Source organism: Vulpes vulpes, chromosome 13, assembly GCF_048418805.1.
Source record: "Vulpes vulpes isolate BD-2025 chromosome 13, VulVul3, whole genome shotgun sequence".
Taxonomy (NCBI): Eukaryota; Metazoa; Chordata; class Mammalia; order Carnivora; family Canidae; genus Vulpes; species Vulpes vulpes.
Genome location: NC_132792.1, coordinates 82930373 through 82954319, shown reverse-complemented (window position 1 = coordinate 82954319; position 23947 = coordinate 82930373). Strand labels below are relative to the sequence as shown.

Sequence of the window (23947 nt, the reverse complement as noted above, 5' to 3'; positions counted from 1 at the left end):
TTGATCAGACACTTACCGAATTCTCCACATTTTTATTTCCTTACAGTGGTGAAATGAACAGAAACACAGATATTTGCTGCATCACTATAAGGAGAGAGTGTTCCTGGATTCCTGTTTTAGTGAGTTTTATGATACCAATCAGTATTGCAAGCTAAAAACACGCACTTTGAAGGCAAATTGTTTCCTTGGGAGCCTACTGATGAAGGACCGCTTCCTCTCTGGGGAGAAATCGTAAGGTATCACTTAAAGTTCTGAGGGTTTAAACACACTGGTGTTGTGGACCACTTAGCAGATAAAGTCTCATCGAGAAACATCAGAACTATTGGGAGGGAAAGATCTCTGGTATCACATTTTTGTTTTTTTTTTTAAAGATTTTATTTATTTATTTATTCATAGAGACAAACAGAGACACACAGAGAGAGAGAGCGAGAGAGGCAGAGACACAGGCAGAGGGAGAAGCAGGCTCCATGCAGGAAGCCCGATGCGGGACTCGATCCCGGGTCTCCAGGATCACACCCCGGGATGCAGGCGGCACTAAACTGCTGCACCACCAGGGCTGCCCTGGTATCACATTTTTGATTTGTGATTTGGTCTTTGTATTTCTATAATTTTGTATTTGGCAGCAGACCAGATATTTAAGCCATTTCTCTAAAATACTGGGAATGACATTCAGAATGTGATGTTTGTGGGATAGAAGCTTGATACATCTATTGGCTGTCGCATCATCTCACACACAGAAATGGAACATCTTTTCCTGAGAGGTTAAAAAGAAAACAATCTTCCCTGCCTAAAGTCAAGTTGTTTTAAGGCTCTTCATGACCCAACGGCATTGTTTACTGCTCCCCACCCCTGCTTTTTTTTTTTTTTTTTTTTTTGAAATACCGCCAGTAACTGACACTTCAGGTGTACTTTACAACTGACTTGCTCTGTCCCTCTGTCCCTCTCTTTTGTACTTCTCCACACTGGCAGTTCCCACCCCTAGAAAACTAGTCCTTTTTTTTCCTAATCATGAACTCCATCTTATTCTTCACATCTGAGCTCAATTATCACTTCCTTTTCAGAGAGGCCTTCCTTGCTGCCCATTTTAGTCTTTCCCAGGATAACTGTCTCTTTTTTTTTCACAGAACTTACTACATTTCGCAATTATATTTTCAATTATATATTTGCTTAGTGTTTGACACCAGTGAGCTTCTAGGACCAGGGACACCGTCCTTCACATCTCCTACTCAGTCTCTAGTGTCCTTCATGATGACTGCAGGAATGTTTTTCAATAAATAAATAAATGAATGAATGTCAGAATAAGATCAGAATGGTAGGGATCCCTGGGTGGCTCAGCGGTTTAGCGCCTGCCTTTGGCCCAGGGCGCAATCCTGGAGTGCTGGGATCGAGTCCCGCGTCGGGCTCCTGGCATGGGGCCTGCTTCTCCCTCCTCTTGTGTCTCTGCCTCTCTCTCTCTCTCTCTCTCTCTCTATCATAAATAAATAAATAAATCTTTAAAAAAAAAAAGATCAGAATGGTAGTAAGCAAGGAGGATCCTCAGCACTAAGTGTAAAGGCTGGTGGGTGACCATCCCTTCCCCTTGGTCAGGTGGTTGTGATGGGCATGATCACAAGTGCAAAGTTAAGATGGCAAACTTTTTTTTAAGTTACTTTGTTTTAGTATCTTCTTTTAAAAAAAAGATTTTAGGGATCCCTGGGTGGCGCAGCGGTTTGGCGCCTGCCTTTGGCCCGGGGCGCGATCCTGGAGACCCGGGATCGAATCCCACATCAGGCTCCCAGTGCATGGAGCCTGCTTCTCCCTCTGCCTATGTCTCTGCCTCTCTCTCTCTCTCTGTGACTATCATAAATAAATAAAAATTTAAAAAAATAAAAAATAAAAAAAGATTTTATTTATTCATGAGCGACAGAGAGAGAGAGGCAGAGACACAGGCAGAGGGAGAAGCAGGCTCCCCGTGAGGAGCCAGATGCAGTACTCAATTCTGCATCCTGGGATCACACCCTCAGCCAAAGGCAGATGCTCAACTGCTGAGCCACGCAGGCGTCCCTGTTTTAGTCATTTCTTGAGGCATAACGGACCTATAATATATTCGTTTCAGGTGTACGACATAATGATTCAACATTTGTATATATTGCAGACTGATCAGCACAATGAATTTAGTTAACATCTGTCATCACACATAGTTACAAAATAATTTTGTTATCGGAATGAGGACTTTTAAGATCTACTCTCTTAGCAACTTTCAAATACACAATGCAATATTGTTAACTCTAGTCACCGTGCTATATATTATCCCCAGGACTGACTGACTTTATAATTGCAGGTTTGTGTCTTTGGGCGCCCCTCCCCTGTTTCTCATGAACCACTCCCCCTTTCATCCACAGTGTGAACTCACCCCACTAGACCTCTTTGTGCCCTCTGGTTGCTGTGTCTCCTCAGCTTTACTCTGCCCTTTGCCCCTAGAATCCCTTTCCTACACCCATCAATGGCTAGATCCTCCCCATATTTCAAAGGCCATCTCATGTGTTACCTCCTCTTTGAAACCTGTCCTGATCCCTTCTGTTGGAGATCTCTATTCACTTTATATTTACTTCCCTTATAATATCTTTTACCTTATATTGCAGATATTTACAAGTTTAGCTTAAATCTGTAATCAGAGTGTACATCCTATGGGAGCCATGTCCATTCTGTTTCATTTCTGTGGCCTCCATATAATCTGGAAAAATCTAACACCAAATCAATCAGAAATAACCATCGACAAAACAGAAATAAGAACATGGACATCCCACTCTGTGTTTTCATTTCCATCCAGAAAGAGTATCATCTGTTCTTCTTTTTTTTGTTGTTTATGATAGTCACAGAGAGAGAGAGAGAGAGAGAGGCAGAGACATAGGCAGAGGGAGAAGCAGGCTCCATGCACCGGGAGCCCGATGTGGGATTCGATCCTGGGTCTCCAGGATTGCGCCCTGGGCCAAAGGCAGGCGCCAAACCGCTGCGCCACCCAGGGATCCCTGTTCTTCTTTTTTTAGTTGAAATATAATTCCCATACCATGAAATCCATTGCTTTTAAAGTTGTACAAGTCGGTGGTTTCTTGTGTATTCACGAGGTTATGGAATCATCACCACTATCTAGTTCCAAAACATGTTCACCCTCCCCACAAAAGAAATCCACTACCCATTTTCCACCTCCTGCAGTCCCTGCCAACCACTAGTCTATTTTTCTGTCTTTTTGGAGTGGTCTATTCTGGGCATGTCACATCAATAATTGTACAATATGTGGTCCTTGGTGTTTAGCTTCTTTTGCTTAGCATGATCTCATCCATGTGTAATGTGTATCTGTATTTTATTTCTTTTCATGACCTAATAATAGTCCACTGCATGGATATGCCACATTGTTGGTCCATCCATTCAGTGATGGACATATACATTATTTCTACTTTTTAGCTGTTATGAAGAATGCTGGTGTGAACATTCAAGTACAAGTTATTGTCTGTATGTATGTTTTTATTTCTCTTAGGTATATATCTAGGAGTGGATTGCTGGGTCATATGATAACTCCATCTGACTTCTTGACAAACTGTAAAACAGTTTTCCAAAGCAGCTGAATCATTTTACATTTCCACCAGCAATAATAGGTTCCAGATTTTCCACATCCTCACTACCACTTGATATTGTCTGTCTTTCTGATTTTGCCATCCTAGTGGGTGTGAAATTGTTTGCACTGTGCTTTTGATTATTATTTTCCTAATAACCAATACTGTTTAGCATCTTTTCATGATGCTGATTGACAATTTGTGTCCTTTTTAAAGATTTTATTTATTTATTTATTTATTTATTTATTTATTTATTTATTTATTTGGGGAGAGAAAGAGAGCATGCACAAGCAGTGGGAGAACAGAGGGAGAAGGACAAGTAGATTCTAGGCTGAGTGTGGAGCCTGCTGCTGGCTCAATCCCATGACCCTGTGACCAGGACCTAAGCCAAAATCAAGAGTCAGGCACTCAACCAACTCAGCCACCCAGGTGCCCCCAAAATTTGTGTCTTCTGTAGAGAAATGTCTGAATTCAAATCCTTTGTTCATTTTTAATTGGGTTATTTGTCTTCTTACTGTTGTATTGTAGTAGTTCCTTAAATATTCTAGACTCGAGAGTCTTTTATTCTTAACCACATGCAACTCTCCACTTTATTATTTTTTTTTAAGATTTATTTATTTATCTTAAGTGGGGAGGGACAGAGGGAGAGAATCTTAAACAGACTTGCGGTGAGCATGGAGTCTGCTGCGGGGCTCAATCCCACAACCCTGAGATCATGATCTGAGATGAAACCAAGAGTCCAACACTCAACCGACTGAGCCACCCAAACACCTCATGACTGCACTTAATGTGCTAGCCCATGGGATATCTGCTCAGTAGTGAGTGTCAATTTTAGCCTCTATTGTTATAATTTTAATTGCGTTGTACGTTACCAATATCAAGAGTCTTCAAGTTTCTAAATATGGACCTTTACTAACATTTACAAATTTAGGGGTTATATATGGAATTTTCAAAACAAATTAAGATGTCAGTATACTTTGGATCACTGTTTTATCAATGTCAGTGTTAAGTCAGCAGAACCCAATAACTGATGATGAACACAATAATTTATTTTTTGAGGTAGATTTTAATTAACACTTGTTTCCCAGATATTATGTATGAATGATGTTATTTGGTATTAATTTATAAAAGGAAGAAAAAGCTTTAAAATTGTAACCATTTATGTATCATGGTAGAGCTACATTAAAAATAAGGAATGTTGAAAGCAAATTAGTACTTAAATATTTTCAGTAAGATTTCCCATTGTTACTGAATAATGAAGTTGTTACATTATGGAGAACAAATTTCTAAGACACAGTACAGTTTCTATTTTTAAAAAATGTATATTGGAACTTCTCATTCTATTCTGTATCTTTTTTTATTTTTTATTGGTGTTCAATTTGCCATCATATAGAATAACACCCAGTGCTCATCCATCAAGTGCCCACCTCAGTGTCCATCACCCAGTCATCCCCACCCCACCCCCCGCCCACCTCTCCTTCCAACCACCCCCTGTTCGTTTCCCAGAGTTAGGAGTCTCTCATGTTCTGTCTCCCTTTCTGATATTCCCCACTCATTTTTTCTCCCTTCCCCTTTATTCCCTTTCACTATTTTTTATATTCCCCACATGAATATATAACAGCTAACAGCAAGAACATAAGCAGAAATTCAGGGACATTCAAGAAGACGAGAAGATGGCAATATTAGGAAGAGACGGGGAAGAAGGGATGGATAAAGGAGATGCTATGTATTTTTTAAATAGGCGTTTTCTGAGCTTTGATTAACAGAAATAGCAAGCAGAGGGGAAAGGAGAAATGAAACTGTGCACCGTCCTGCTGGGAAGGAACAGCAGGTGGTGCCTGGCGTCCCGCTGGTGCTTGAACCTGTGGCAGGCGCTGGGGCTGTGCGCTCGCGGTGGGGTTATTCCCAGGCGCGGCCGCCAGGTGGCGCTGTGGAACAGGAAAGCGCCGAGGGCCTCCGAGCCGGGGCTTCTCAGTCGGCCCCCTGGGCACCTGCGACCCTCTGAGCTGGCGCTTGGTGCCCGAGGTGGCTGCCGCCAACCGCGCATTCTGTTAGTGTACTAAGCACTTACAATGACACTGAGAGATTCTCTCCATTACCTTGTGTCAAAGGGAGGTTAAAGCGATCTGTCTGGTGCGTGCATAGCAGATGGGCTCTTACGGGGCCCCCGTGGGTGAGGCCTCCGAGCCTCTTACCCGGCACCCAGCAGCGTGCTGGAGCTGCAGTAAAGCCAGTAGCAGGTCCCATCCCTCATTTGTATGTTCTGTTTTTTCATCCTCCGGGAATATTTTTTCTGTGCTAAAGAAATTCAAGCCCAAGACTTGTGTTCACAAGTGGTTCTTACGTTCCTGGTCAGATCATGCACCCATCCATTCTGTAAAAGAGCTTCCATCATCTCTATCCCAGAGAAAGCACACCGTGGGCTAACTGCCACCTGACTCCAGTTTTGTCCTACCTGTAATCAGTGCTCCACATATTAAAATTATTTTGAGACCAAACTTTCCCTGTTGCGGCCCTGCTTCCAACAGCTCTGTGACTTCTGCTGCCCTCAGGGTAAAGAATAGAATCCTTAACAGAACCCAGAGCTAGTCAGTGTGTGAGTCCCTTCCTCCTTGTGACACCTGGCATGTCATCGGCACTCAATAAATACTTGGGGAGATCAGTGATAAACTCCACACAAGCAGAATCCAAATATCAGGCAGGTGAGAAGGTAAGGAGCTGATGGAGAGTTAGCAGTGAAGAAGTGCTGACTGATGTATTGAAGTAGTACTGTGCAACGTTGTGGGCAGGTCTGCACGAGTGCTGACTTGCAGAACATCAAGACTGCAAGACTTTTCAAGACTTTCATGTTCCCAACTCACCAGGAAAGATTAAGGGGTGGGAGTGAGGGTGGGGTGTCTCCTGTTCTGGGACAGGTGCAGCGGTCTTCCCCGAGGCTCCGTGGTTCCTTGGTGGAGGTGAGGGGGAAGCAAGAGCAGTAACCTTTTCTTTATGCAAAAGGACCAAATCACACAGACTGGGTTGGGTTGAAACCATCATCACTGGAGCTCTGAGGGCTGAAAGCAAGGTGACATGGCCCAAAGGAATTGCTCTCAGGCTCCAACCAGCTCGGGGGACCTGATGGTGCCTTGATTATTTACATACGTAGTAAAAATATGATCAACTAGATTCAAAGGAATCAAACTTTGGTTCATATACTTTTTATAGTATATACTATATACTTTATGTACTTTTCTATACTCAGCTTTTAAAGGAAAACGAGAGGTGGTGACAAAACAATGACGACACTCCTCACGTGCAGTGAATCGGGGATCAGTAAGGATTCTATCACTTTCCTCCTCTATTGTAGGAATTGTGCCTGGAGTTGAGTGTGGGTTTTTGTAAGTATAGGGCTGTATTTTTTTTTTTTAATTTATGATAGTCACACAGAGAGAGAGAGAGAGGCAGAAACACAGGCAGAGGGAGAAGCAGGCTCCATGCACCGGGAGCCCGACGTGGGATTCGATCCTGGGTCTCCAGGATCGCGCCCTGGGGCAAAGGCAGGCGCTAAACCTCTGCGCCACCCAGGGATCCCTATAGGGCTGTATTTTATATTTCTGTTCCAATATACCAAATCAAAAACCAGCAGCAGCCAGGAAGGTCACATTCCTTGTCTCACTATACTTCACCACTCATCCTGTAGCACTAATTCTCAGTTTGGGATTGGTGGAAGGATGGATAACCAGAGGTCCCTGGAACATCTGGATCTGGGAACTAGAGCGTGGGGACTCTGGCTGAAACCTGAGGCCCTGAGTGTCAAGAGCTTTCTCCCACACTGACTGTGACTGCGTATTTTATTACTTTAAGCAATATTGTCAATTATTTTACATAGGACTTGCTAGCCTCCTCTGTCTACTTCTGCATATGTTTGAAAATTTCCACAATAAAACCTTTTTTTAAAAAAGTCTCCTGCATGCAAGCATTTCATTATCATACAAAAGAAAACAACAGTGGAGAATGTAGACTTTTGATCATTTCTTCTGGTTTCTACAAGATCCTATAAAATCAAGGAAAGGTAAGTTACTTTAGAAATACTTTATTTGGTTAAGCAGGAATGCCAAGTAATGTTTCAGAAATATATCCAATGGAGGTTGAAATATTTCCTATTATTATTAATTAGAGGGAGGAATTCATATGCAGTAAATAAAAATTCATATGCAGTAATAAACTCCTTTTCCTTTATGGGTTATAGACTTTAAAAAGATGATAATAATGTTCATGGAAAATCTATGTCCATAAATATATTGCTTCAGATTTCTAATATCATAGGACCACCATTTAGGATATAGTGGACAGAAATGACTGTGAAACATGAATAAAACTGAAAGAGCTGAGTGTCAGGAGTTTAATGTCCACATTGGTGCGGACAAGTACAACACCCAACAAAACTAGACACAGTGGGTTAGAGATCGCCACAGGCATCCTGGGGACTGTGGGGAAGTCATGGGCTAGCCTAGGATCTTAACCACCTCGTTGGCACTGGCTTTGGGTTCCCAGGGGAACACCACCTGTCCCTGGGGGAGGCTGCCCTGGAGTCCTTCTTTCATTCACTCAGTAAACAGCATGGATCTGACAAGCCTTGTAGGAAACAGCATTTGGAGGGGCTTATTCTGCTGGAGAGACCAGGCATTCATAGAATCACAGCAATGAGGGAGGGCATTAAAACTCCGTGGGATTTCCCTGAGATGAGTCCCCATGGGACCAGGGTCACCTTTGGGCAGGAGACACTGGCAGGGGCCCAGGCTTGGGAGAGGATTTGCATAGATGCAGAGATGCTGTTGGCAACCTTTCGACACAGAGAGGTGAACTAGCGGGAAGGGGAGAGGCTGGCCAGTGTGAGGGTTGGCAGCCAGGAAGAGTATTAGCCAGAGATGCCGCTAAGGGAGGAGGGCTAAGTGAAGAGGGGGCTACCGGGGACAGATAATTTCATAATTTCAGGTGTCCATTGGTCTCCTTAATTTGAAAGAATACAAAATAGGGGCACCAGGGAGGCTCAGCGGTTGGGCATTTGCCTTGGGCTCAGGGCATGATCCCAGGGTCCAGGGATCAAGTCCCACATCGGACTCCCTGCAGGGAGCCTGCTTCTCCTTCTGTCTGTGTTTCTGCCTCTCTCTCTCTGTCTCACATGAATAAATAAATAACATCTTTTAAAAAAAGAAAAGACAAAATAATTGTAAAAAGGGCAGGGAATGCAGAAGGACAGAAGCAAAAGCAAAGGCCTCCCCTTCCCCTGTGCCACAGTCCCTGGGGGCCCTCAAGCCCTCTGCGCGGTGGAGAGTCTGTGACAGAAATAACTTTAGACAGCAGGCTAGCGCATCAGCGTTGTTCTGCAGCCACTGGGGACCTGACATAGCATGTCACTGTGCCGCAAGATCTATTACGTTTTCTTTCCACGGGTGGGGTTACATTGCTTTATTAAAGATACTTGTCTGCGGTTTTCTTTCTTTTTAATGTGGAGGCCTTGATTTTATTTTTAACTAATTTGAAAGTTAAATAATAAAGGCAATCTCCTGAATGAGGATTTGAAGAAACACCATGCACCCTTGACGACGCCCTTGTAGAGCATCTGTCCTAAAAGATTTGCACCAGGATTCTACAACCTGTATTTGCAAAAGGCCCTTAGGGACGGGCATGTTTCTGTAAGGAGCTTTTGCTGTGTTGTTTGGAAGCTGCTGGTGATCACATCCTCCTTCAGCACATGAAAAGCATCCTTCGTAGTTTTCCCACATCAGCCGCAGGGTGGACATTCCCCAGATGTACTAAAGAGACAGACATGACAACTAAGTGCTGTGTAACAGAGGGTCAGCTCCTGAAAGAGGGATGGCGGGGATGGCTCTAAGGGACATCACTCCTTCTACTGGTAGACTCTGAATATAGACTGTAGATTAGCTGATAGGACTGCAGCAAAGTGGGGCGCCTGGGGGGCTCGGGGTGGAGCATCTGCCTTCAATTCACAGCATGACCCTGGGGTCCTAGGATCGAGTCCCGTGTCGGGTTCCCCACAGGGAGCCTGCTTCTCCCTCTGCCTATGTCTCCGCCTCTCTCTCTGTGTCTCTCATGAATAAATAAATAAAATCTTTTTTTTTTTTTTAAAAAAAAGAAGGACTGCAGTGATGTTTATAGTTCTATGAGAGAATCATGTTCTTAGGAAATATGCATTGACAACAACATGTTGGCATCTTACTCTCAGATAGTTCTGGAAAAAGTGTGTGCCTATGAAGTATGAAAACACAGAGCATAAGATAAAACAAATGCAGCAACATGCTAACAATGAAGGCCCTGGGTGAAGGGTGTGCAGAAAAATTTGATGCTACTCTTAAAGAGTTTTTTTAAGAATTAAATGTTGAAAAACATACACATAGCCAAATATTTATGTGGTGAAATCGGAATTAGTTTGTACGTATCTTAATCATCCTTGTAGAAGAACAGCTTGCTTCTTTGCGATAATGACCTGCAAATGCCTCGTGTATGTATAGTCTTCCAGTCAATTCGAAGGATCTCGAGCAAGTTTTCATTCCCCCTCTCCTTGACTGCCCAAGTTCTTGCAAGTTTTTCTGAATCTTTCTCCCTTCCACTCTTCCTTGTAATGTGTGTTGCTTTCACCACCCTGGCTGGGCCTCCAGTTCTGTGCAGACTGAACCCCTCCCTAATCTTTCCAGCATAAGGTCATGCTTCCTTCTGAAAGCACGGCCACGTCAGGTCACAGCCCACTCAGAACCTGACGGTGTGCCAAGGTGGCCAAATACAGCTGTACAGATTTTCAACCCCATGGTGGCACCTGACAAACATAGCAGTGGTCTCTGAAATCCAGATGGTTCTGCTCCTAAACCATGCCTGGCACAGGGACACACCAGCCCAGAGGAGGGACCCTGTTTGGGTCAGGATCCTGGCAGAAAACAAATATCCATTCAAACCAGGTTACTTAAGGGGGCTTGCTGAAGGTATTATTCATAAAAGTTTGCAGAGGGCTCAGGCAACCAAAAAGGGATGGTGCTGCAGCCCAGAGCTGGCAACAGCAGGGAACCATCGCCAGCCCAGGCCTAAGGGGCAGGAGCCCACAGCAGTTGTTGGAGCCAAGTAAAGGGCCTCTGGCCAGGAACTGCGGCTCCCAGTAGAGTTAGGAAGCCACAGCCAGACCATAGCCTGGCAGGGCTGTGGGAAGCACTCTGACCCCCACCCCCCCATCTGTCCCCTCTGCACCCCCCCCCCCCCCCCCGGGAACTGGGAGCCCAGACCAGACAGTCTGCAGAGGCCAGCCTCCTGGTCTGCAGAACCAGGAGAATGCCCAGCATGGGATACCTTTGTGCGGCACATAGGGTAGTGGACTTGGGTGCTAATGGGCCTGCTGGTGCCTCAGCACTACAAGGAGACAGGCCTGACTTATGTTTCTTACTTGAATACTTGAAACTTCCCACAGACGGAGCCTTCCACAGTTGTCTCTCCCAGCTCCCTGGCTGCAAACTTCCAGGTCACTGCTCCCCAACCTGAACACAGCCTATACCCCCACAAACCTTGGCTGGTGGTCTCTCTGTTCCCCCCAGGGGCTTCCTTCTGACAGGCTTTGGGCCCTGCCTGACCTCCAGCTCGTGGCCTCCGTGGCTTCATTGCCTATAACCCGGATTGTCAACTCTGTTATGGGCAGTTATGAATCCCTGGGGGGCCAGATTCCAGTCTTCCAGAGGGGAGGATGGTGTCTGGAAGGTCTCTCCTCCCATGGGCAGAGCCCAGGTGGACAATGCCCCCAGCCTGTCTGCCTCCTAGCCTCAGGGCCCTTTCCCTTGGACCAGTAACCCAGTAGGGAATCAGAAACAGCCCCTTCCAGGCCACGTGGCAAAATTGTGTTGTGAGTCCCATGTGGAACAGCTGAGGACCAGTTTGATGGCAGCAGGACAGCAAGTGATTTTGGGGGACTCAAGACCTGCAAGGCTAAAGGAATTCTAATAGTCACAGACGCTGATGGGGTCAGATGCTCTTATCTGTCCAACATTCACACCACGTTATTATTGTACCCCATGCACTAGATGCACCACCAAAGGACATGAACAGAAATATTACAGATGTGTAGGTTATTGACTGAACAAGGGCACATAGCCTGGAGAGAAGTCTGTGCAAACCTAGATGCCCTAGGGACACTTGATTCTTTTTTTTTTTTTTAAGATTTTATTTATTTATTCATGACAGAGAGAGACACAGGCACAGGCAGAAGGAGAAGCAGGCTCTATGCAGGGAGCCCAATGTGGGACTTGATCCCAGGTCTCCAGGATCACGCTCTGGGCAAAAGGCAGGCGCTAAACTGCTGAGCCACCCAGGGATCCCCAGGACACTTGACTCTTAATGCATTTTTGAGCCTTTCATGGAGCATAGAATCCCTGTGCTGTTGCTTTAACTTTTTATTTGGAAGTAATTTCAAACTTAGAAAAATTTCAGGTGTAAGAAGAGTACAAAGAACTCTCAGAGGGGTGCCTGGGTGACTCAGTTGGCTACATGGTCAACTCTTGGGTTTGGCTCAGGTCATGGGTCATGGAATCCAGCCCCACATCAGCTCTGTGCTCAGTGCAGAGTCTGCTTGAAAATTCTCTCCCTCTGCCCCTCCCCCCAACTCATGCACATGTGTGTGCTCTCTCTCTCTCTCTCTTTCTCTCAAATAAATCTTCTCCAAAAAAAGACCTCTCAGCTACCTGTCGCCCAGATTCACCTGTTGCCAGCATTTGCCACATATGCTTTATCATTTGCATTCTTTCTATGAATCTTTGCTATAGATACAAAGATAGGAATTTTTCTGACTCCTCGGAGCCTCAGTTGTCAACATCGCAGGCCCCCACTCCTTGGAGACTTCTGTGCCCACGCCCCAAGAACGGTGTGCACTTGTCTTGCACCATCGCGGTGCAGACAGCAACTTCAGTGAGTTTCACACTGACCCCGTGTCAACGTGAAACTCACTGAACAATATCTCTCATTTGCCATCTGAGTTCCCGGTTCATCGGTTGAGCCGATTGTCCCGTGTAGCCTTCCCCTCCGCCCGGCCCGGCGCGTAGGCCAGGCCTGGGCAGCAGCCGGCTTCCAGCTCTCTTCAGTTGCCCTTGACCTGGAACATCTCCACTCTCCTTCTTTGCCTTTTATGATGTTGCCATTTTTGAAGAATTAATCCCTCCTCCCTTTTGCTAAATTTCAGCATTGCCTGATGTCTCCTCCTGACTTAGGTTCCAGGCTATGCCTCCGGGGCCGGAATGCTCCCTAGACGATGGGTGGCCTTTGCAGGGTCCACATCTGGAAGCACAGGACGTCCTCGCCTCCTCCTTTGATGGTGTTACTTTTAATAACCCCGATTGTCGTCTTGTTTCTCCTTGTTGTCTTGTTTCTCCACTGAGGAGTTACCGTGTTTTACTCCGCACCTGGTTAGCAGTCTGTCGGGGGCCACGCAGAAATTCTGTTCCTCGTGAAAATGTTCCTGGCGGCTGACTCAGTTGGTGGAGAACGCAATTCTCTATCTCGGGGGTCATGAGTTCAAGCCCCGTATTGGGTGTAGAGATGACTTTAAAAATAAAAATCTCTGTTAAAAAAAATTGTTCCCCCAGATTGACCCTCCATTGCTGGATCTTGCCTGACCCAGACTTCGCTATGCTGGTGGCAAATGCTGATTCACCCTTTCCAGGACTCTGTTCACATTCCCTAGGGAATTAGAGACATTGCTAGCTAGCAAGAACCCTCCCTTCTCCCCCATTTATTTATCTATTTGTTACTGGCACAGACACTTAATATTCCTACATTTCGCAGGGGTCTAGAATTCATTTCTGTACCTCAACATCTGGGTGCTCACACCATCCGAGATTTGACTAAATGAGAGCCCCTTCAATCTGGCTCTTGTGTTCCAATGACACCCCCCCCCCCAGCAGTTTGTAAGCACTTTCTTGCTTTTCGGCATAACAGTGTTCCAGGTTTACCTTGCAGATACCCTGTCCCCCCAGACTGATATCACTCATTTCCCTGAGGAGCCCTGGTTCCTTGCGGTGATAAGCAAGACAAGTCAGACGTAGGCAGGAGATGTGCTCATGGCTACTGGAGCGTCTTAACTCCTTGGCATTTTCAGCAGACTAAACAAAGAAATATATGTATGTACATCTGACCCTTGAACAACACAAATTCATACTGCATGAATCCACCTTTATGTGGATTTTTTTCAATACAGTACTATAAATATATTTTCTCTTCCTTGTGATTTTCTTTTTTTTTGTGATTTTCTTCATAGCATTCTTTTCTCTGGCTTACTTTATTATAAGAAGACAATATATGATACATGTATATGATACATATAACATACAAAATATGTATTTAATCAATTGTTTATGTTAACTCTAAGTCTTCTAGTCAACAGTAGGCTAATAGCAGTTAAGTTTTTTGGATTTGGGTTTTTCAACATTTTATTTATTTATTTGAAAGAGAGTTTGAGAGCAGGAGCGGCAGAGAGAGGGGCAGAGGGAGAAAAAGGGAGAAGCAGACTCCCTGCTGAGTTGGGAACTTGACCCAAGGCTCCAACCAGGACCCTGAGATGAGGGCCTAAGCCAAAGGCAGACGCTTAACCACCTAAGCCACCCAAGCACCCCTATAGTTAAGTTTTTGAGGAGTTAAAAGTTGTACATGGATTTTTAGCTGAGTAGGGGGCAACACCCCAACCTTGCAGTGTTCAAGGCTAACTATATATACATATATATGTATACAGCATACAAATGTACGCACATGTGTACCCATGACTATGAACATATACTGTGTTTTGGGAATCATGATTTCACAGAGCCCACTACAATCCTAGTTTATCCTCACAGGCTTTCCCTTGCCTTCCTTCATTCTGTATTTGTACGTCATTCTTCCTTTCTGAAAATCCTGGCTGTCAGTAACAACATCAACATATTTTTGCATTTGCTCAATCCTTCAATATATCTAACATGGTTTAGGATTTATCTGTAAAAGGGGTTTATCCCTTTTGAATGTCAGTCTTTCATTTATTTACAGTTTAAATCTGTCGAATTGTTCCTACTTAATGACAAATGTAAACAAAACACGTAAGGGCTATATTTATAGACCAATATAGACCAATATCAGGCTCTGTCTCCCTTTTTCTTTGTCAAAAGCCCTGCAAGCTTTAGGAAGAGCCATCCCAACTTTTCTGTGAAAGCTACATAGTTCCCACCTGTGGTAAAATGTGTTTATGTTCCCTTCCATTTCATATACAATCTGACTGTTGTCACAGGAATACTGTTGCTTTAAACTCTGTAACTAAGCCAAATTCTAAAAGAAACCAGTTGCTAAGGCAACTGGGCAAAGAGTTAATTAATTCATCACTCATTATATGCAGATTAATCTGCCTAACCGAGTTAGAAGGTGGGCTTGTTTGATTTTTCCTTTAGTAATTAGTGGAAGAAGAATGATGTGATTTTTTTTCAATTTGTAAGGACTGGAGAGTTCCTTCTGGAAAAGGCACAGGCTCTGTGATCAGATGTCTGCTTCACCGCTCTCGGGACCCTGTGGGGCCTTCAGACAAACAGCCTTATTGGCAAAATGTGGACGATAATGTGCACCTTGTAGGCTGCAATGATGATCAGATGAGATGCTAGAAATAAAGCACTTTTCAGTATCTTTTTAAAATTAAGATGAAAAGAGACTATCAAAGGTTAGCATGCAGTTCTCCAGGAAAGGAAATGATATTCTTTCTTCACTTTTATAATTGACCACACACACCCCCTAGGTGTCCCACCCACTGTAGTAATGTCTATAGAATTCAGAGAACTTTACTGCATTTACTTGATTGCATGCCTACTCCTCTCTACTAGACTGGTAAATTGATTGAGGTGGGGGATAATGTCTGATTAATCCTTATGATCTCAAGGCTATGTGTGTATAGGCATTCCAAAAAAAAAAAAAAAAAAAAAAAAAAAAAAACCCTAATGGTGAATGAATAAATGCACTGGTCTCGGTAGAAAGCATCCTTCCAGCCTCCATCAGTCCTTCCCTCTCTACATTGCCACCTGCCGGTAAGAAACTATAGTTGCAGCAAATGTTTCTAAACAACGACTTCAAGTTACTTGAACTATAATCAGAAAAGTGAAAACAAATATCCTGAAACCACAATAAAGATTTGCACCATTGTCATTATGAAGATTCTACATGTGGATTTTTTCCTGTTTTTCTTGTGTAAAATACGCAGAACATAACATTTACCAGATTAACTATTTTTTTTAGATTAACTATTTTTAAGGGTATAGTTCGGTGGCATTAACTGCATTCCCATTGTTGTGCAGCCACTGCCTCCGTCCACCCGCAAAACTTTTTCATCCTGCCAAACAGAAAGCCTGTGCCCATTAAACAACAAATCCCCATTCCCCCGCCCCCAGCCCCAGGCAACACCATTCTACTTTCCGTCTCTCTGAATCTGACCACTCTAGATCCCTCACAAAGTGGGATCCTACATGTCCTTTTGTGCCTGGCTTTTTTCACCTAGCATGTCTTTAAGGTTTATCCATGTTGCAGCATCTTTTAGAATGTCCTTCCATTTTATTTTTTTAGAGAGGGAGTGCATGTGAGCAGAGGGAGGGTGGGAGGTGTGGAGGGAGAGGGAGAGAGTCCTCAAGCAGGTTGCTAACTCAGAATGGAGCTCTGTCTCCCGACCTGGAGATCATGACCCTAGCCAAAATCAAGAGTCCAACGCTTAACCAACTGAGCCACCCAGATGCTCCAAATGTCCCTCCTTTTTAAAGCAGAATACTATCTTATCATACACATAGACCACATTTTGTTTATCCATTCATCCATTACCTGTGGGGTTTTTTTCCCTATTTCCAATATGTCTCATTGCCTTTATGTTCCCACCTAGCAGTTAGTACTTTGCTCAGCTGAGTGTAGGTAGACCCCTCAGCAAATCAGTGCCGACTGCTCTATGCCTCATTGTTCATGTGTCCGACTAGTAGAAAAAAATCAGGAGTTCCTCGATGACAACATGCTGCTTCATGTAGGGAAGTTACATGGATATGTATTTGTTAATTGATGTTGAATGATAACATTACTGCATTTATTGAGAGCTTGCTATTTGCCAGGCACTGTGGTAAGATGTATTGATTCATATCATTTTCACCATAACTCTATGCCATTGTCCTCACTCATTTATAGAGAAAGAAACAGAACCACACAGCAGAAGAGGGATGTGAGCCCAGCCATTCTTGCTCCGCAGCCCCTGCTCTTAACCATTAAGCTACACACAGTCACGAGAGAGCTTTTACCTTAAGAAAAGTTGCCATACCAAGAATCTGTATTTTCCTGTGGCTTATTGAGATCCCCCACCTCAGAGATGTAACGTGTGCTGTGTCCCTCTGCCTTCTGTACAGTACCTCTTCCCTCTCCTTTGCTTTCATTACACAGATTTTCCTCACCTGAAGGGTGTTCTTTCTCCCTACCTGGCCCGACCCCCCTTTCAAGACACGCCTGGGGTCCCTCCTGTTTGGTGAAGCTTTTGTGGATCCTGTGGACCCTCCCATCCCCCCAGGGGCTCTACGACACCTTCCAGCCCAGAGTTCCTGCGCATCGTCACTTGTCCTCTGAATGATGAGAGTGTGCTAGTCTTATGTCCCCACCTGCTCCAGAAGGTAAAAAATTGGCCTCAGCGTCTTCTTATCCTGTTTATGGTACATCTCTGCGGATGATGTAGGAAGAGATAAACATGAGCTCAATGCCACGAATCTACATTGTATAGATACAAAACTGGATTCTCTTAGCTGTCTTGCCTTACAGCACGGTTTACTGGATTTGCTTAAATTATGAGAACAGTTGTGAGGTAGGTAGGCATTGCTCAAGTCCAACCCTACATCAGTGTGTTAAAACAAGGATTCATGGCACCCTGCCTCCTGAAGCTCTCACATCGCACAGGGGCGCCTCACTGACCCGGAGAGAACATGGGTAAGCATTTAAACAGCACATGGCATTGTTTGTCTCTTTTTGCTCCAAATCAGGGCAAGAGGGTGATACACTTTGTTTTAAAAAATAGGTTTGAAGAGAACTCTTTCTTAATCATTAGACAGTGATTCTTATAACCCCAGAGATTGCATGAGATTGAATTTTAAAAAAGAAAAAAAACTTGGTGAATATAGTTATTGAGGAATAGAAAACTCTTGGTACCTAGAACTAAGTGCTAAAACTAATTTAATCATTTTTAAAAATGCCTTAAGATTTAAGCTTTATTCAGGAAACCAGTTCCTAACTACAGAGAACAAACTGATGGTTGAGGGGGGGACGGGAGGAGAGGGGGATGGGTGACACAGGTGCGAGTACTAAGGAGCGCACTTGTCATGAATACCGCAGTGTATGGAAGTGTTGAATCACTGGATTGTGCACCTGAAACTAATGTAACACTGTATGATAACTAACTGGAATTAAAAATAAAAACGCTTAAAAAATTAAGTTTTATTCGCATATGGTAGATTTGTTTGCAAGTTCTACATTTCATATCTGATGTTTGTGAATTAGTAAAGAAAGAAGTATCTTTGAAACTGTTTAAACTATCCTTGCAACTTTACATCAGTATCAAAATCTCTAAATTAGACAACAGGGGTCTGAAAATCTGCTGTAGTCCCACATTTTGTCAGGCTAGTTAAGCTTGAGGATAGGGATTACATAGCTAGGGACGCTGATCTTCACTGTTTGAAGGCTACTTTTTTTTTAAAGATTCATTTATTTATTTATTCATGAGAGGCGGGGGTGGGGGGGAGGCAGAGACACAGGCAGAGGCAGAAGCAGGCTCCATGCAGGGAGCCTGATGTGGGACTCAATCCCTGGTCTCCAGGATCAGGCCCTCCCTGGGCTAAAGGCTGCGCGAAGCCGCTGAGCCACCTAGGCTGCCCAAGGCTACTTTTCTCTCCTCTTCTGATCCTTGAGCTCGTTATTTGATTTCTGTTTAGGAAACGTATATTAAGTGCAACTTTGATACATCTGTTTCCTCTTGCAGTATGCTGACAGTCCACAGACGGCCCTTCTGAGGTCGGCTCATCACCTGACCCCGTTTGGTGGCTTTCACAGACATTTTGAGCTGCAAAATTGTACTAGTTTCATCCTGTGTGCAGATTTCACATTGTGCTTTGTGGGATTTTTGTTGTTGTTTCATTTTAGCTTATTTAGTAGCCTCTCAACTCATGATTTTATACTGTACTTAAACTCCTGTCTGTGACACTGAGCTGTGTATTCCAATGAGGATATTTCAGTCCTGGGTTTTTGGCTGCAGGGTAGTCAAAGATGATTAACATACCTTTCCTAGTGATTCACTGCTATTTTGGTTAAAGTTGTGGATGGCCCTTCCAAAACCTACTTAATATTACTTTGGCAGTAGGAGTAAGGAAAGGAAAAAAATCATTTCAGTGAATTCTAGAGTATTTGATTACAGACTATTATGGACAGAAAAGGTAAATGGAATATGTTTCCCTGATTTTCTATTTAAAAAATGTAGAACTTTTTATCACAGTATTTTTAAAGTATATGATAATCAGGTCATGGGGTGAGCTGTGCTCTGCTGCTAAAGGGAAATAATCTACACAGTTTATTTCCACCAAGACACTTAAGAAAGAAAAGCAAGAAAACACCAGCAAGTTGTCTAAAGTGACACAAAGCGGCATGAGGGCTCTGTGTACACCATCCATTCAGCCTGTGGCCACGCTGCCACCCTCGGGTTGGCAAAACCGGTTGCAGTTTGTAGTTTCTTGGAGAACTGCCCCTGCATTGAATAAGTAACTATTCACCTTTCCTAAACTATTTTGTTCTTTTCTTCTAAAACTTTTGATCTATCGGTCCTAAAAATCTGAGTGCTGTTTTAAGCTTTTGTAACCTTGAAAGTATAAAATGCCACAAGACCAGTTAATACATTTTTTAAAAGAATTTACTTATTTGAGAGAGCTAGAGAGAGCACAAACAGGGGGAAGGGCAGAGGCAGAGGACGAAGCAGGCTCCCCACTGAGCAGGAAGCCCCGATGTGAGGTTCAATCCCAGGACCCTGAGCCGAAGGCAGACGCTTAACCAACTGAGCCACCCAGTCACCCCCCAATTAATACATTTTTAAATAATGATCTAGGGCTGTCATAAACTGAAAGTTTCCTTGAATTTTTCACCCAGCTGTTAATTCAGCTTCTGTGGAGAGTCCCCTTGTAGTGAGAAACAAACGCTGTTCTCACTGCTGTCATGCACTTGAGTCCAACTAACCAGGGAACAGGTGGAGTTTTTTCCCCGACATGTGCCAACTTCAATCAGAGTGTCTGAAAGAAAACCAAATTTTAAAATCATTATTCAAAATTTACAAAACTAAGTGTAAAAGAAATTTAAATAAATTTCCAAACGCCTAACACTTGAGACACCCCATCTATCTTAAATATCAACAAGAGTGAGGAAGACTCCACTGTGTTTGACCTTCGTCCTTCTGCCCCCAACTCTAGGCCTTCCCAATTTCCCCGGTGGGCCCAGGGCCTTCCTCCGCTGCTAGGCAGCCACAGGCCCTTGCGGACCTGCCCCCGACGCATGCGGGCAGCAGCGGGGCGCCCCTGCAGCGGGCAGGTGGGCATGCGCTTCCCGCTTCCCGCTTCCCGCATCCCGCTACCCGCATCCCCCTTCCTGCCTCCTGCATTGGGCCTCCCGAATCCTGCTTTCCGCCTCAGGCCTCCTGCTTCCCGCATCCCGCCTCCAGGGTCCCGCCTCTCGCTTTCCACCTCCCGCATCCGCTTCCCGCTTCCCGCTTGCTGCATCCCGCCTCCAGGGTCCCGCCTCCTGCTTCCCGCTTCCTGCATCCTGCTTCCCGCATCCCCTTTCCCGCATCGGGCTTCCCGCCTCCTACTTCCCGCCTCCCGCTTCCCGCATCCTGCTTTCCGCTTTGCCTCCCGCCTCCCGGCCTCCTGGGGAGGGCGATGCTGCCGCACAGCCGTTGCCTGGCAACAGAGGCTGGCAGTGCCGGCAGCTCCAGGCTGCTCCCCGCGCCCCCCCAACCCCCTACCCCCACCCCCCACTGCAGGTGAGCCGGCTGGGATTCTGGATTCGGATTCCATGGTTTAAAACACCAATGAGGCTTAGTTTCCCAGACCACACTAGGACAAGGCCAGATGATTGGATTAAGGGGGGGAAAACCAGTGTCTTGATCTCCTACCTGGTAACAGACTAGGTAAAACTGGCTTTGCATTTCTTGTAAAAAAAAAAAAAAAAAGAAAGAAAGAAAGAAAAGAAAAGAAAAGAAAAGAAAAGAAAAGAAAAGAAAAAGAAAAAAAGTTGCATCACTGTATACAAGACATTACTTTTCTATTTTAGAATGTTTAGCAGTGTGTTGTGGAATTAGCATGGCTATGACAGCCAGGATACAAGGGTTTGTATCCCAGGTTCACCTTACTCGCCCCTCTAAGGTTCTGTGAAGTAATGGTGGCAATGGTTCCTTTTAGGGTTATTGCAAACACTACACAAATTATTCCGTGTGACAGACTAGCACAGAGCCAACAGTCAGTGAACAGCCAGTAGAAGCTACTTCACACTGAACATATTATTATTATTATACTGATACATTAACCTCTTGAGTATATTATTCATCATATATGATCATCCAACTTTCATTTGAATTCCAAACATAAAAATTTATCTTTTACCCTGTTTAATGATAAACTCAGGCATATTAAAATGTTTAAGAGTTTATTTGAGCAAAACTTGATTCGAATCAGACAGCATCCCATCTAACTGAGAGAAAGGAGCTGCAAGGACCTGCAGAAAATGAAAGACTTTGAGGACCAGTAGGGAGCAGAAGCAAAGAAACTATACTAGGATAAACAGCAGGCTGGTTATTTCAAGGTTACTTTCCATAGGGGAGGACAGGGGTGTGCGAGGCGGATTTCCTAACTAGTGATGATCAGACGATTCCAGATTGACAGATTAAAGATTTCATTTCTAGGGACATCAAAAGTGTAATTGATTCTCAGCTTGGTGACAAGCAACATTAAGGGCCCTCCTAATGCCTAGATCTGAATAAGTGGAAACTTTTTGCTGTATTTTTAAGGTAACCAAATTGTTAGGCTGCCTTAAAAGTGTGGGCTAACTTAATCCCCCCTTTATAAATTTTCATGGGATTTGTTTTGAAACTTTTTCTTCCAAAAGTCTCTGGCATCATAAAAAAATCTTGGCATTAAGAAAATTAACAAATCTTTATGAACATCCCACTATACTATGCAATTTTAAATATCTTTTTTGCCTCCTGCCTGCCCCATCAGCCACAGTACATGCCAGATTGATATTACCATGTGTGAACATTTGTGTTAACTCAAAAATGTGAGGCCTGGCAACGGTGATAGATAGTCCCCTTCCACAAAACTAGAACTTTTAACCTAGCTCAGAGTATAGCATGGCACTGTATATTTGCTTCTGCCTGCGTCAAGAAGAATGATTTATTGCTCTTGTTTTTTTTAAATGTATGAATATTTTCAGTATAGTATTAAATTGGTCAAAGTACTTCTTGAACTTAAAATCCAATGACAAATTCCCTTCATGAGACCACCTACTTCGAGCAGGAGTTATCTTTGGCTTTCAGGAATTCATTCATCCATTCGACAAAGATTCCCGGGGCAGCTTCTCCAGGCCACTGCTGGACTAGACACAGGTGCAGCAGGTGTAAAAGCCAGACTCAGGCCCTGGCCCCACGGAGGCCACAGTGTAGCTAACTTTGGAAAAAGCTGTAAATACAATCCAAGGAGCTGGTGAGACAATAGAGCATGGGGATGGGGGCCTAACACTGAATGTGGAGCAGGTAGTGAAGCTAGAAGGATATTTAGGAGGTGGCCAAGTGAAGAAGATATTCCAAGGATTACAGAGGGAAGCAGCCTGTGATCCCAGGGGGATGCGCTAGGGTGTTCCGGAAGTAGAGCTGGCAGGAGAATCAGGGCAGTGCTGGCAAGGGGAGAGACTTGAGAGCTGAGGTCACAGAATTTACACCAACACAATCTTGAAGTACCATGTAAGTGGTGGGAATGGCCTTGTAAGTGGTGGGAATGGACATGGCAGGTCCATATTGTCACTGTGGCAACACCAAACACTAGAATAAGTGAGCAGGAGGCCATTGCTGAAATCCACGTTAGATTAGTGACCTAAGACAATGGTAATGGAAGACAGGGTAGAAGGGACAGGACAGATATTTGATATTTAGGAAAGAGACTCCATGGGACACAGGAACAGTTGGGTTTGCAAGAAAGGATAGGAATCAGGAATGAGTCCCACATTCTAGTTTAGATAATCAGGGTCCATATCACAGAAAAAAGAGAGGAACAAACTGGAGGTGTGAGGGTGGGCGTTGGGGGTGAGCTCAGCCCTTGGCAGATAGAACTGAGGATCCCCAGGAAACATGGAAGTGGAGGTATGCTTGGGGATGGCCGTGGGCAGGAGGGTGAACTGGGCTGGAGATGTGATGTGGGCATAGTCAGATCTGCACCCGCAGACTATGGAGGATAGGGTCAACCCCACCAGGGGAGAAAGGGTGGGTGGGCCCCAGGCACCTCCACCAGCCTGAGGGGGAGTAGGATGGAAGCCAAAGAACAAGATTGTCTCAAAAGAGAGTCAGTGGCAGCTCCATGGAGAGGTCCAAAAAAGTAAAGACCCAAGTTCATGGATGAAATTTAGTACCTGGAAGGCCCCTGATCATCCTCATGAGAATGTTTTCAGTGTAACGAGGTGGGCCAAAGCCAGGCTCCAGGGAGCTGAGGTGTGAACAGGAGGGAAGGAAGGACAGGCCAGCGTCAGGTTCCCTTTTAAGCCCTTGGCTGCCTGAGGCAGGAGGGAATGTAATGGGGCTAACAAGGAACCTGAAATGTAAGGAGGTGCTGTTGGATTGAATGAGACCTGTCCAAGGTGAGGCCCGCCGCGCCCGGGCGCTTACTGCATGCAGAGGGCCCCGGGCAGAGGAGCCTGGGGAGCCCCGCCAGGTGGGGTCTGCTCTGTCAAGGTCAGGCCTTGCTGAAGGAGAGAGGACTGCGGGCTTGGAGGCCTCTGGGCCACGGGGAGACAGCCGCACGAGGCCCGTGAAGGATCGGTGTGAGGGCCTCGGGCCCCAGCGCGCGGACACCGTGGCGGGCTCTAACAGCCGCGCACAAGCCCCGGACTCGTGCCTGCCGCGTGGCCTCCTTTCCGTCCTTCCCGCAGGCCCAGGGGTGCGCGTGCAAGGCTGCGGCCGACGGACGCCTCCGCGGGCGGGCGGTAGCAGTAACGGAGGGAACTCGCAGCCGCTCGGGGAAGGAGAACCAGACCCATCCCCGCCCTCTTGGGTTCGAGGCCACAGTGTC

The 23947-nt window shown here is 45.0% G+C and overlaps 1 protein-coding gene across 4 annotated transcripts in view; it reads left to right on the top strand.

Annotated features, from left to right (window-relative positions):
- The window catches only part of GNAL (G protein subunit alpha L), a 144516-nt gene that overhangs the window by 18335 nt on the left and 102234 nt on the right, over positions 1-23947 (top strand). The window contains exon 1 of one of the 4 annotated variants that reach the window (XM_072734866.1): positions 17037-17570. The exons of the other annotated variants lie outside the window; for them this stretch is intronic. The gene's annotated coding sequence lies outside the window, so the exon portion shown is untranslated. Of the gene's footprint in view, positions 1-17036; positions 17571-23947 lie in introns of those variants that run through there. 4 annotated transcript variants of the gene reach the window in all.